At 40.4% G+C, this 14,645-nt stretch overlaps 1 protein-coding gene across 10 annotated transcripts in view; it reads left to right on the forward strand.

Annotated features, from left to right (window-relative positions):
- Positions 1–14,645, forward strand: part of KIAA0319 (KIAA0319 ortholog) — a 102,739-nt gene that overhangs the window by 4,222 nt on the left and 83,872 nt on the right. For 4 of the 10 annotated variants that reach the window (XM_017878539.1, XM_017878544.1, XM_017878540.1 and 1 more), the window contains one exon: positions 4,870–4,991. The exons of the other annotated variants lie outside the window; for them this stretch is intronic. The gene's annotated coding sequence lies outside the window, so the exon portion shown is untranslated. The remainder of the gene's footprint in view (positions 1–4,869; positions 4,992–14,645) is intronic. 10 annotated transcript variants of the gene reach the window in all.

The raw sequence follows: 14,645 nt of genomic DNA on the forward strand, positions 1-14,645 counted from the left end.
CTTTCTTTCTTTCTTTCTTTCTTTCTTTCTTTCTTTCTTTCTTTCTTTCTTTCTTTCTTTCTTTTCTTTCTCTCTTTCTCTCTCTTTTCTTTCTTTCTTCCTCTTTCTCCTTCCTCCCCTCCCCTCCCCTCGCCTTACCTCCCCTCCCCTCCCCTTGCCTCCTCTCCCCTCCTCTCCCCTTGCCTCCTCTCCCCTCCTCTCCCCTCCCCTTCCCTCCACTTCCCTCCACTCTCCTCTGCTCCCCTTCCCTTCTCTTTCTCACACAGTCTTGCTGTGTCGCCCAGGCTGAAGTACAGTGCCACAATCTTAGCTCACTGCCGCCTCTGCTTACTCCCACCTCGGCCTCCTGAGTAACTGAGACTACAGGCACATACTACCAAGCCCAACTAATTTTATACTTTTTGTAGAGACAAGATCTTACCATGTTACCCCCAGTGATTTTGAACTCCTGGGCGCAAGTGATCTGCTCACCTCCGCCTCCCAAAGTGCTGGGATTACAGTCATGAGCCACCATACAAATCCTAAGATGTCTCATTTTCAAGAAAACCGTTTTTACCATCTCTCTCAGTATATTTGTATTTCTTAAGAGGCTAAAATATTTTGTTAATTTGGTGTCTTCAACCTCTTTGTCTTAAACATAGGTGCCAAATGTTCAAAATTTATTGTAGCATGGGAAAGGTCTTCCCATGCAGATACGTGTTTCTGAGCATGCTAACTAGGTTAACTAGTGTTCAATGTTTCCTATCCCCTGCTATACTACAACTGCTTTTCCCAAACCTAGAGACATTTCTGACTTCATTTTACTAGACTTCTTCCACCTGTTTGACCATTTTCACTTTCTGGAAACAGGTTCATCTTTTGGTTCACAAGTGGTATCCTTTAATCTCCTTCTAGGGTTACCTTTCTAAAGCAGTTACACGAACACATTACTCCCCTGGTTATAAATTTTAATTGTTATATCCATTGATGGATATGTGAATAAACAAAATATGTTAAATATACACAATAGAATGTCACTCAGCCTTAAAAAGGAAGGAAATTTTGATACATGCTGCAACATGGATGAACCTTGAAGGCATTATGCTAAGTAAAATAAGCTGGACACAAACAACATTGTACGATCCTACTTACATGAAATATTTAGTATAGTCAAATTCGTAGAAACAAGAAAAAGAATAGGGGTTACCAGGAACTAGAAGTAGGTGGGAATGGGGTGTTATTGTTTAATGGATACAGAGTTTCAGTTTGAGATGATGAAAAAGTTGTGGAGATAGATAGTGATGATGGTTGCTGCTGAACTGTATATTTAAAAATGGTTAAAATGGGCTGGGCACAGTGGCTCATGCCTGTAATTCCAGCAGTTTGGGAGGCTGAGGTGGGCCGATGACTTAAGCCCAAGAGGTTGAGACCAGCCTGGGCAACATGGTGAAACCTCATCTCTACAAAAAATACAAAAATTAGCCGGGCTTGGTGGTACATGCCTGTCATCCTAGCTATTCGGGAGGCTGAGGTGGGAGGATCATTTGAGCCCAGGAGGTTGAGGCTGCATTGAACCATGATTGCACCACTGCGCTCCAGCCCGGGCAACAGAACAAGACCCTGTTTCAAAAAAAAAAAAAAAAAAAAAGAAATGGTTAAAATGGTAAATTTTATGTAATATATATTTTACCACAATGAAAGAATTTAAAAAATATATCTTCGATATGCCCCCACCACCTACTAAATAATGTGCAGATCTCTTAATGTCACCTATATAGTTCTTTAACATTTCTTCTTGGTCTACCTTTTCATCTTCTTATCATAACCCAAACCTATTCTACCTTACATCCATATGGAACCACTCAAAATATGCCAACTCTTCCAAGAGTCCGTGTGTTTTATGTGCAGTCAGTCCCCACAGACTAGATTGCATTCTTTTTTCAACGAACGGCTGATTTCTCCGGATAGAGCTTAAACATCATGTTTTTGAAGGCTTCCCTAATGCCCTCATTTCATCCCTCTTTCCCTGATGGCATTCTTGCTCACTGGGCATGCCTTATAACATCACTTATCCTGTTCCTGGATAGTAGAAGCTTCTATAGAGGAGGGACTATGTTTTATTTGTAACATACACGTTTACTTTTAGAAATCGAAAGTTAGTAATATTACACATTGTATGCATGCACCAAAATATCCTCAAAATATATACAACTATTATGTATCAATAAAAAAATTGCAGCCTTTCTCCCCACCAAAATCTAAAGTTAATAAATGTTCCTGTTCTCTAAAAGTATATAAGACCTTACTATACTTTAACTTCAGTTTCCCTCTCTGTCATCTATCCCTTTATTATTATTTGACATTTTAGTTTGAATAATATTTTATTATTATTTACCGACATGCTAGCCAGTTTCTTGTTTACCAATGCTTCTTCTTTCATCCTCGCTGTTCAGCTTTTTTTTTCTTTTTTTTTTTATTTCTTTTATTTTTTTTGAGGCGGAGTCTGGCTCTGTCGCCCAGACTGGAGTGCAGTGGCCGGATCTCAGCTCACTGCAAGCTCCGCCTCCCGGGTTTACGCCATTCTCCTGCCTCAGCCNTTTTTTTTGAGACGGAGTCTTGCTCTGCCGCCCAGGCTGGAGTGCAGTGGCCGGCTCTCAGCTCACTGCAAGCTCCGCCTCCCGGGTTCACGCCATTCTCCTGTCTCAGCCTCCCGAGTAGCTGGGACTACAGGCGCCCGCCACCTCGCCCGGCTAGTTTTTTGTATTTTTTAGTAGAGACGGGGTTTCACCGTATTAGCCAGGATGGTCTCGATCTCCTGACCTCGTGATCCGCCCGTCTCAGCCTCCCAAAGTGCTGGGATTACAGGCTTGAGCCACCGCACCCGGCCTTTTTTTTCTTTTTTTTTTTTTTAAGATGGAGTCTCACTCTGTCACCCAGTCTGGAGTGCAATGGCGTGGTCTCGGCTCACTGCAACTCCACCTCCCGGGTTCAAGCGATTCTCCGATTCTCCTGTCTCAGCCTCCCGAGTAGCTGGGACTACAGGCATGTGCCACCACACCTGGCTAATTTTTGTATTTTTGGTAGAAACGGGGTTTCACTATGTTGGCCAGGCTGGTTTCAAGCTCCTGACTTCATGATCTGCCTGGCTTGGCCTCCCAAAGTGTTAGGATTACAGGCATGAGCCACCACATCCAGTCAGCTTTTCTTATAATAACTCTTTTTAAAAAAGTTTCATCCAGCCCCAAATGTCATATAGTAACCCTTTTAGTGAGAATATGTGGATAGTAGACTCAGTCTTTATCTTAAAAGAACCTTTATTTTATTACTACTTTTGAGTGCTAACAGTGAGTATAAAGTTCTAGGTTGACAGTTTTTGTTCCTCTGTACTTTCTAGATTTTGTTTCCATTATTTCCTAGCATCTATTCCTACCAATGAAAATATTGCTGTCAGTGTGATTATTGTTCCTTTTAAGATCATCTGTCTTTTGTCTCTGGCTCCTTATAGGATCTACTCTTTGTCTTTGGTGTTCTACAGTTTGATTTCAGTGAATATAATCTGACTCAGAACTTCTTGTACTCTCTGGATATAAGGATTTTTTTTTCTTTCATCAATTCTAGAAAATTGTTTGCCATTATCTCTTTACATCTTTTTTTCCCTCTAACTTTATGGAGGTATAATTGATAAATAAAAATTGACTGTATTTACCAGGAAGAATGTGATGTTTTGATATTTGTGTACTTTGTGAAATGACTACCACAAGCCAGGTAATGAACCTATCCATCACCTCATTTATTTATTTTTTATTTATTGTCTGTTTCTTTGTTTGTGTTTGATAAGAATATTTAAGATCTACTCTCTTAACAAATTTCAGGTATACAATACAGGATTGTTAACTATAATTACCATGCTGTACGTTAGATCCCTAGTATGTATTCATCTTACAACCGATCCCTTCACGTCTTGCCTCTTTCTAATTCTTTGGTTTTTTTTTTTTTTTTTTGAGACTGAGTCTCGCTCTGTCGCCCAAGCTGGAGTGCAGTGGCGTGATCTTGGCTCACTGCAAGCTCCACCTCCTGGGTTCATGCCATTCTCCTGCCTCAGCCTCCTGAGTAGCTGGGACTATAGGCGTGCGCCACCACGCCCAGCTAATTTTTTGTATTTTTGGTAGAGATGGGTTTTCACCATGTTAGACGGGATGGTCTCGATCCCCTGACCTTATGTGGGCAGCTTCTCTGGACACCCTGGTTTTGGTACTCATGGAGTAGATAGTTTGCTCAACTTTAATTTTTCTGTCAGAATTGTGTAAGCTGAACTGTAGCAGGACAAGCCTCAGGCAAAACTCCTCAGATACCGAGTTAAAGAAGGAAAGGGTTTATTCGTCCGGGGGCATTGGCAAGACTTCTGTCTCAAGAGCCGAGCTTCCTGAGTGGGCAATTCCTGTCCCTTTTAAGGGCTCACAACTCTAAGGGGGTGCATGTGAGAGGGTCATGATTGAGCAAGCAGGGGGTACGTGACTGGGGGCTGCATGCACCGGTATGCAATGTCTGTAATCTATAGATAACAGAACCAATTGGGTCAGGGGTCAATCTTTAACTACCAGGCCCAGGGTGCGGTGCTGGGCTGTCTGCCTGTGGATTTCATTTCTGCCTTTTAGTTTTTACTTCTTTCTTTGGAGGCAGAAATTGGGCATAAGATGGTATGAGGGATGGTCTCCTCTGTTAGAACCAGTTGAAATGTCTATGGTATCAGCTATTGTTTCTGCTGTTTATTATCTGTTCTCTTCGACTAAGGCATGATCAGAACAATAATCTCTGAGGGCAAAAAAGGAAAAAAATTTTTAAAAAGGACAATAAATAGGAGCATAAACACGATGAACTTTTCCCTTGCAGATTGATGTGGATGATCTGTTGCTGTGGGCCTCTTCTTCAACATCATCTCAACCATTTTTAAAACGAGTTATTCATTTGTAAACTGCTGATTTCTTTGGGTCATTGTCCTCATAAAGTTTTTGGTAAAGTATTGGTGATTTTACTATTCTTCTACTCAAGCTTCATCATAAATTTGATGTTTGTTCTTTCTTCAATTTCACAGAATTCATGTTGCTCTAATAGGGGCTGTTTTAAAACTGATGCCTTATTCTTCTCAGTGCCTCAAACTAGATCCTGTTCAGACAAGTTATAACAAGCCAGTATAAGTTTATTTTGGTGCAAAAAAATTGAAATCTGTTCATAGTTTTTTCATATTTTGCATTTTCCATTAACTTTTTGAAGACCCCTTGTATATCCTGTTCCAAAATGGCCATTGAAAGCCCAGTGCTTGCTGCTAGGGCCTATGTTCAGATCCTAAAATCCTTTGGGAAACCCACAGTGTCATCTTTTGATATCTGTTTTGGCTTTTCTTGGATCTCTGACACCTAGAGATTCCCTTTCTTTGGGGCTTAGGTATGTATTCAAAATGTTTTGTGGTTGCATGTATATATGTTCCATTTATCCTGGAAATGGAAGCTGTAAATTAATACTCTACAGGTTGTTAAAGCAAAGTCCCCATAAAGAGGCATATCTTGGCAATCTTTCTTTCAGTCTCTCATTGACATGCCTCTGGTTTCTTTTAGCCCTTATTTACATGATTCATTAGTCGTTCTAGGCTGCAGTGGTGTTTGTGAGTCTTTCATAATATTTCATAATGTCAGAAGATGCCTACCCATTTGCCTGTTGCATTAGTTTGCTATTGCTGTGGAACAACTTTCCATAAACTTAGTTGCTTAAAAAACCCATTTATTAGCATTTATTTGGGTCTCACTAGAGTCAAATCAAGTTGTCAGTTGAATGCAGTCTTCCCTGGAGGCTCTGGGGAGGAATCTGTGTCCAAACTCATTTTGGTTGTTGGCAGAATCCAGTTCCTTGGGGTTGTAGGACTGATGTCCCCATTTCTTGCTGAATATCCGCTGGGGGTTACTGTCAGCTCCTGTAAGCTGCTTTTGGGTTCTTTCCACATGGCCCCCTCCATCTTCAAAAGCCAGGAATGGAAGATTTCTCTCATATTGGATATTTTCTCTTTGACTTCTCCTTCTGTTATCAGATGAAGAAAACACTGTGCTTTTAAAGTGTTCCGTGAAAGGAAAACAAAACCTCAGGACAGAAATTCACTATGCTGAAAGAAAAAAAAATTAAGCCAAAAGCTGAGTCCTGCAAGAAACTGCCTTTCCTGGCTGGGTGTGGTGGCTCATGTCTGTAATCCCAGCACTTTGGGAGGCCAAAGCGGGCGGATCATCTGAGGTCAGGAGCTCAAGACCAGCCTGGCCAACGTTTAGTAGAGATGGGTAAAACCCATCTCTACTAAAAATACAAAAATTAGTCGGGTATGGTGGCGCACACCTGTAATCCCAGCTACTGAGAAGGCTGAGACTGGAGAATTGCTTGAACCCAGGAGGTGGAGGTTGCAGTGAGCCGAGATCACACCATTGCACTCTAGCCTGGGCAACAATAGCGAAACTCCATTTCAAAAAAAAAAAGAAAGAAAGAAAGAAAAGAAACTGCCTTTCCTTTTGTTCGCGGAGCTTGAGAGACATACATAATTGACTGTTCCCCTACATGTTTCTTTTCCCCTGGAACATGTGGATTACCATATCCTCCCTCTTTCTCCGCTAGCCAGCTTTTCACCTTTAAATACTGAAGCTCTCAAAATCATCTTCGGAGAAAGGCACAGACCACAGACTATTTCTATGATTTCGTGCTTTTTTTCTTCCAGGCATGTCCTTAACCTTGGCAAAATAAACTTTTAAATTGATTGAGACCTGTATTAGATACCTTTTGGTTTACAGCTCATATGACTGGTTACAACCTTATTTGGACAACCTCCCTATCTTTTTTTTTTTTTTTTTTTTGAGACGGAGTCTCGCTCTGCCGCCCAGGCTGGAGTGCAGTGGCCGGATCTCCGCTCACTGCAAGCTCCGCCTCCCGGGGTTTACGCCATTCTCCTGCCTCAGCCTCTCGAGTAGCTGGAACTACAGGCGCCCGCCACCACGCCCAACTAATTTTTTGTATTTTTAGTAGAGACGGGGTTTCACCGTGTTAGCCAGGACGGTCTCGATCTCCTGACCTCGTGATCCGCCCGCCTTGGCTTCCCAAAGTGTTGGGATTACAGACGTGAGCCACTGCACCCGACTGTCATTGATTCCATCATTGGCTGACCTCCTTTGAGCAGAGATGAAAGAAAACCCCCAATGTCTAAAGGCTTGAGTTGTTATTTTGTCTCACTATAAGTTAGATGGCATTTTTCACCTTAAACTTAGAAAATGCTCTCTGCTCTAGGTACTTCATGCAGTCACTAATGGGACAGGACAGGCAAATTTCAGGAAGCTTTTCTTTTGAAAAGTACAAACAATGGTGTTATGGGTTGCGTGGTGTCCCCCAAAAAGATGCGTTCCATCCTAACCCAATACCTGTGAATGTGACCTTACGTAAAAATAAGGTTTTTGCAGATGGTATCAAGAAGAGGTTATGAGAGGGCCCTTTACCCACTGCGACTGGTGCCCTTATAAGAGGAAAATTTTGACCCAGAGGCACACAAGGAGAGGTCCATGTGACAACAGAGGGACAAATTGGAGTGATGCAGCTGCAAACAAAGGAACGCCAAGGATAGACGGCCACCATCAGAAGCTAGGAAGGGACAAAGAAGGATTCCGATCAGACTCTCAGAGGGACATGGCTCACTTGATGTGTTGATCAACTTCCAGCTTCCAGAACCGTGGGAGACTACAATACATTTCTGTTGTTTTTGGGTGCTTAGTTTGTTGTACTTTGTTACAGTAGCCCTAGGAAACTAGTTCAGATGTTAAATGCAAGGGTTGTATAACAAAAAAAAAAAAAGAAAAGAAAAGAAAAAAGCATGCAGTGAGAACCTGATGGGGGAATGGAAATGGACAGGTGTTCTAGACCTTGTTAGATCTTTTAAAAACCCACAGGGCAGTTGCACTTTAAAACTTACAAGTGTGTCTCATGAATTCTTATAGAATCAAATGTGACATATTAAAATAAAAACACTTTCAAGAGAACTTATGGGCTAGAAAAGAGGAAAACATAAGGTTACTTAGAAAAATTATTGAACTGAAAGCAAAAAAATTTTTTAAAAGGTGGGAAAATTATAATACCTGACATTTCTAACCAGTACTTATTCTAAAACAAGGTCTATAAAAGCAACAGTCCACAAAGTTACTTATTTAGGAAGTTTCAATTTTTTAAAATATGGTGATTTAGGAAGCTAAATGCCATTATAGGATGTTTTTATTGCCTATGTTCTCTAATCATTAGGACATGCTTTCCCGCACTACATGTGCTTGAAATAATATAAAACCTGGAAGCAATGATGAATAATGTCTAACTTTTCATTAGCACAATTACTCAGTTCATTTTGCTCTAGAATAAGCAGTATTTGGAAGGAGGCTCCTGCATTCAGGACATATTTTCCGTATTCTACTGGTGAACATACATGCTGTTATTTGTGTAATTTAATAATTTTTGAATAGTGAATATAAATGATGCATACAAATATTCCTCTTCTAGATTGTCTTCTGTGTATTAACAGTTCATTCGATAATTATCTGTACTTTTAAGACCACAATGTTAGTCCCTGAACTGAAACCAGCAGGTAGATTGCTAGAAGTCCTGGCCTTTACCATTGATGGAATAGGGAAGGTTACTTTGGTGCTTGAGGTAAATTCCAGTTTTCAGGCTACATATCCTGTTCATTTCTTCATTCTGCTAGGTCCACCGCTCATGACCTAGGTAGGCCCTTGCTGTGAATTCCTCACTATATCATTTGTTCCCTAATTCTGACCTCTGTTTATCAGACCATGATCATGTCTTTCAGAAGAAAAGAAGGAAGGAAGGGAGAGAGGGAAGGGGGAAAGGAGAGAGCGAGGGAGGAAAAAAAGATGGAAAGAAGGAAGGGAGGGAAAATCCTCACTAAGACCTAACCACCTTCCCTCCCAATTCATTCTTTCCGTGGCTATGACTGAGCACTAAGTCCTCAGCAGAAATTTTGACCAGGAGGTCACCAGGTAGCACATTACCACGTGTCAACAGTGATTCCTAATTGAAACATCCCCAGCACGTTTCTCCACTGTACACGTAAGGATGTCTTGGGAGACCCTGCCAGCCTGTCATTCTTACAGCATTCTGTTGATCTAACAACATGGGAACAATAGCCATCTAAAAAGTATGTGAAGTCCTCTTTTGTTACTAAGATATATTACATGTTATCATTATGGAAAATTTGGAAAATATAGAAAAGTAGAAAGAAAAACAATTGAGTTCTGCTGGCCTGCTTTTTGTAAGACCACACTTATGAATTGGTCGCTACTGCCTTTGTGAAGTGCTCATGAATCATCTGTTCAATAACTCACTCCAGAATGTTCCTGGAGTTTGGCACCTAGGTCTCAATTTGCCATTTCCATAAATAACCTTATTACGTTTCTGCAAATTAGAACTTTTGTTCCAGAAGCCTCCTAGCTTCTGGAAATTCTCTTTTTCATCATTATTCTGCACAGTTTACCAAAACTAATTGCACAGTAAAACCTCAAAATTCCTTGGGTATCTTGGGACAATTTATGTGGATCTTCCACTGTAATGGAAACTCTCATAGGGAGCCTCTTTATTCACTGCTTATCCTCAGAAACTAGAATAGTGCCCTGCACATGTAGGTGTTCAATACATTTCCTTTTTAAAATATTAGCTTCATTGAGATATATTTCCCATATCAGAAAATTTACTCATTTAAAGTATAAAATTCAGTAGCTTTTAGTATATTCACAGTAATCCAACCATCAATTTCAAAACAGTTTCACCACTTTTTTTTTTTTTTTGAGACGGAGTCTCACTCTGTCGCCCAGGCTGGAGTACAGTGGCCAGATCTCAGCTCACTGCAAGCTCCGCCTCCCGGGTTTATACCATTCTCCTGCCTTAGCCTCCTGAGTAGCTGTGACTACAGACGCCCACCACCACGCCCAGCTAATTTTTTTGTATTTTTAGTAGAAACAGGGTTTCACCATGTTAGCCACGATGGTCTCGATCTCCTGACCTCGTGATCTGCCCGCCTCAGCCTTCCAAAGTGCTGGGATTACAGGCATGAGCCACCACGCCCGGACTTTTTTTTGAGAGTGAGTCTTGCTCTCTTGCCCAGGCTGGAGTGCAGTAGCATGATCTCAGTTCACTGCAACCTCCACCTCCCAGGTTCAAGTGATTCTCATGCCTCAGCCTCCTGAGTAGCTGGGATTACAGGTGTGTGCCACCACGCCCAGCTGATTTTTGTATTTTTAGTAGAGACAGGGTTTTGCTGTGTTGACCAGGCTGGTCTTGAACTCCTGCTGTCAAGTGATTCTGTCATCTTGGCCTCCCAAAGTGCTCGGATGATGGGCACGAGCCACCAAGCCCGGCCCCATTTTCACTACTTCTAAAAAATCCTCAGACATTTAAACAGTCTGTCACATGCCATTCCTTCCCACCACTGGCAGCCACTGATTTACATTCTATCTCTATGGATTTGTGTATTCTGGACGTTTCATGTAAATGGAATGGCACAAAATGTGGTCCTTGTTTCTGGTTTCTTTCACTTAGCATAATGGTGTCAAGGTTTATCCATGATATAGTAGATATACCATTCCTTTTTTATTGCCAAATAATATTCCACCAGATAGATATATAATACCATGTTATATTTATCCATTTTAAGCTGATGGACATCTGGGTTATTTCCATTAAATTAGGTTGTCTTTCCTTCTTTCAATAATGTTTTACAGTCTCCACTGTACAAGACTTATACCTCTTTTGTTAAATTTATTCCTAAGTATTTATTCTTTGTGATGCTGTTAGTATGTTAGTATACAGAATTCTTAATTTTATTTTCAGCTCATTCATTCCTAGTGTGTAGAAATACAATTGACTTTAGTATGTTGTTTTTATATTATCTTTGCTGAACTCTAGTCGTATTTTTGTGGACTCCTCAGGTTTTTCTATATACAAGATCATGTTATCTGTGAATAGACATAGTTTTACACATTCCTTTCCAATCTGGATCCTTTTATTTGCTTTCTCTCCTAATTGTCCTGGCTAGAACCTCCAGTACAATGTTGGATAGAAGTAGTGAGAGCAAAATCCTTGTCTTCTTCTTGATCTTAGGGGCAAAGCTTTCAGGCTTTCACCATTATATATGATGTTAGCTATGGATTTCCATAGACCCTGTTTATCATAGTTGTATCAATAAATATTTGAGAATGAATATACATATATATATGTATTTAAATATATTCTTTGTAATGTTTGCTTTTTGGGTGTTGTTAATAAATCTATCCCTAATCAGTGGTTAGAAAGATATTTCTACTGCATTTACTTTTAATAGTTTTAAAGCTTTGCATTTCACATTTAGGCCTTTAATTCATGTAAATTTATACTGTATATGGTATGAAGTTGGAATTCTAATTTTGTCATTTATCTGAAAAGCAATTTTCCTAAACCATTTTTATTCTTATTCTGTTTGGTAGACAATTTTATAGAAATGAAAAATAAAACAAGTTATTATGGGATACTGTATTGTACAATTATTTTATTTGTTATTTATGTTTTTTAGAGAGAGGAACTCATTCTGTTGCCCAGGCTGGCATGCAGTGGTGCAATTAAAGCTCACTGCAGCCTTGAACTCCTGGACTCAAGCAATCCTCCTTCCTCAGCCTCTTGAGTAGGTGGGATTACAGGCTGAAGAGCCTAACCACATGGTGCAACTCTTAAGGCTGGGCAGAAATTTTGAATAGGACAGGATCATGTGGCACCCCGCTCCAGGTTCCATTGTTCAGCCCACTTTACATTGCATGTAGAAGGAAATATGGGAGTCAGGGCTTCATGTCCAACTTCCAGATCTCACTTGAATGCATTTCATTGGCAGAACCTAAATAACATTTAGATCCTTAGTTACAGGGACATTGAGAACTGTAATTTTCACCTTTCCATCCCCTGNAGCTCCGCCTCCCGGGTTTATACCATTCTCCTGCCTTAGCCTCCTGAGTAGCTGTGACTACAGACGCCCACCACCACGCCCAGCTAATTTTTTTGTATTTTAGTAGAAACAGGGTTTCACCATGTTAGCCACGATGGTCTCGATCTCCTGACCTCGTGATCTGCCCGCCTCAGCCTTCCAAAGTGCTGGGATTACAGGCATGAGCCACCACGCCCGGACTTTTTTTTGAGAGTGAGTCTTGCTCTCTTGCCCAGGCTGGAGTGCAGTAGCATGATCTCTGTTCACTGCAACCTCCACCTCCCAGGTTCAAGTGATTCTCATGCCTCAGCCTCCTGAGTAGCTGGGATTACAGGTGTGTGCCACCACGCCCAGCTGATTTTGTATTTTAGTAGAGACAGGGTTTTGCTGTGTTGACCAGGCTGGTCTTGAACTCCTGCTGTCAAGTGATTCTGTCATCTTGGCCTCCCAAAGTGCTCGGATGATGGGCACGAGCCACCAAGCCCGGCCCCATTTTCACTACTTCTAAAAAATCCTCAGACATTTAAACAGTCTGTCACATGCCATTCCTTCCCACCACTGGCAGCCACTGATTTACATTCTATCTCTATGGATTTGTGTATTCTGGACGTTTCATGTAAATGGAATGGCACAAAATGTGGTCCTTGTTTCTGGTTTCTTTCACTTAGCATAATGGTGTCAAGGTTTATCCATGATATAGTAGATATACCATTCCTTTTTTATTGCCAAATAATATTCCACCAGATAGATATATAATACCATGTTATATTTATCCATTTTAAGCTGATGGACATCTGGGTTATTTCCATTAAATTAGGTTGTCTTTCCTTCTTTCAATAATGTTTTACAGTCTCCACTGTACAAGACTTATACCTCTTTTGTTAAATTTATTCCTAAGTATTTATTCTTTGTGATGCTGTTAGTATGTTAGTATACAGAATTCTTAATTTTATTTTCAGCTCATTCATTCCTAGTGTGTAGAAATACAATTGACTTTAGTATGTTGTTTTATATTATCTTTGCTGAACTCTAGTCGTATTTTGTGGACTCCTCAGGTTTTCTATATACAAGATCATGTTATCTGTGAATAGACATAGTTTTACACATTCCTTTCCAATCTGGATCCTTTTATTTGCTTTCTCTCCTAATTGTCCTGGCTAGAACCTCCAGTACAATGTTGGATAGAAGTAGTGAGAGCAAAATCCTTGTCTTCTTCTTGATCTTAGGGGCAAAGCTTTCAGGCTTTCACCATTATATATGATGTTAGCTATGGATTTCCATAGACCCTGTTTATCATAGTTGTATCAATAAATATTTGAGAATGAATATACATATATATATGTATTTAAATATATTCTTTGTAATGTTTGCTTTTGGGTGTTGTTAATAAATCTATCCCTAATCAGTGGTTAGAAAGATATTTCTACTGCATTTACTTTTAATAGTTTTAAAGCTTTGCATTTCACATTTAGGCCTTTAATTCATGTAAATTTATACTGTATATGGTATGAAGTTGGAATTCTAATTTTGTCATTTATCTGAAAAGCAATTTTCCTAAACCATTTTATTCTTATTCTGTTTGGTAGACAATTTTATAGAAATGAAAATAAAACAAGTTATTATGGGATACTGTATTGTACAATTATTTTATTTGTTATTTATGTTTTTTAGAGAGAGGAACTCATTCTGTTGCCCAGGCTGGCATGCAGTGGTGCAATTAAAGCTCACTGCAGCCTTGAACTCCTGGACTCAAGCAATCCTCCTTCCTCAGCCTCTTGAGTAGGTGGGATTACAGGCTGAAGAGCCTAACCACATGGTGCAACTCTTAAGGCTGGGCAGAAATTTTGAATAGGACAGGATCATGTGGCACCCCGCTCCAGGTTCCATTGTTCAGCCCACTTTACATTGCATGTAGAAGGAAATATGGGAGTCAGGGCTTCATGTCCAACTTCCAGATCTCACTTGAATGCATTTCATTGGCAGAACCTAAATAACATTTAGATCCTTAGTTACAGGGACATTGAGAACTGTAATTTTCACCTTTCCATCCCCTGCCCTAGAGGGGATGAGGGTAGGGACTATATGAAGTTGTGCAGATAAATTCTGAGTGTCAAGGTCCTAGCACAAGGTTCTTTCAATTATCTTCTAATAGATAATTTTCTATTTTTTCCTCAATGTTTTCCTTCTTCTGCATCACACTTAGCTGCTATTGTTTCTTTTTTTTTTTTTTTTTTTGAGACGGAGTCTCGCTCTGTCGCCCAGGCTGGAGTGCAGTGGCCGGATCTCAGCTCACTGCAAGCTCTGCCTCCCGGGTTCACGCCATTCTCCTGCCTCAGCCTCCTGAGTAGCTGGGACTACAGGCGCCCATCACCTCGCCCGGCTAGTTTTTTTGCATTTTTTAGTAGAGACGGGGTTTCACCGTGTTAGCCAGGATGGTCTCGATCTCCTGACCTCGTGATCCGCCCGTCTCGGCCTCCCAAAGTGCTGGGATTACAGGCTTGAGCCACCGCGCCTGGCCTATTGTTTCTTATATATCATGTATTTTATATTTTTTTCTTGGATTCACTTCTCATTTTGCTGGAATACCTCCTCCAAAAATTTTTTTATTTCTTTTTTTTTTTTTTTTTTTTTTTTTTTTTTT

This window comes from Rhinopithecus bieti, unplaced genomic scaffold (assembly GCF_001698545.2).
Source record: "Rhinopithecus bieti isolate Rb0 unplaced genomic scaffold, ASM169854v2 scaffold_11110, whole genome shotgun sequence".
Lineage (NCBI taxonomy): Eukaryota > Metazoa > Chordata > Mammalia > Primates > Cercopithecidae > Rhinopithecus > Rhinopithecus bieti.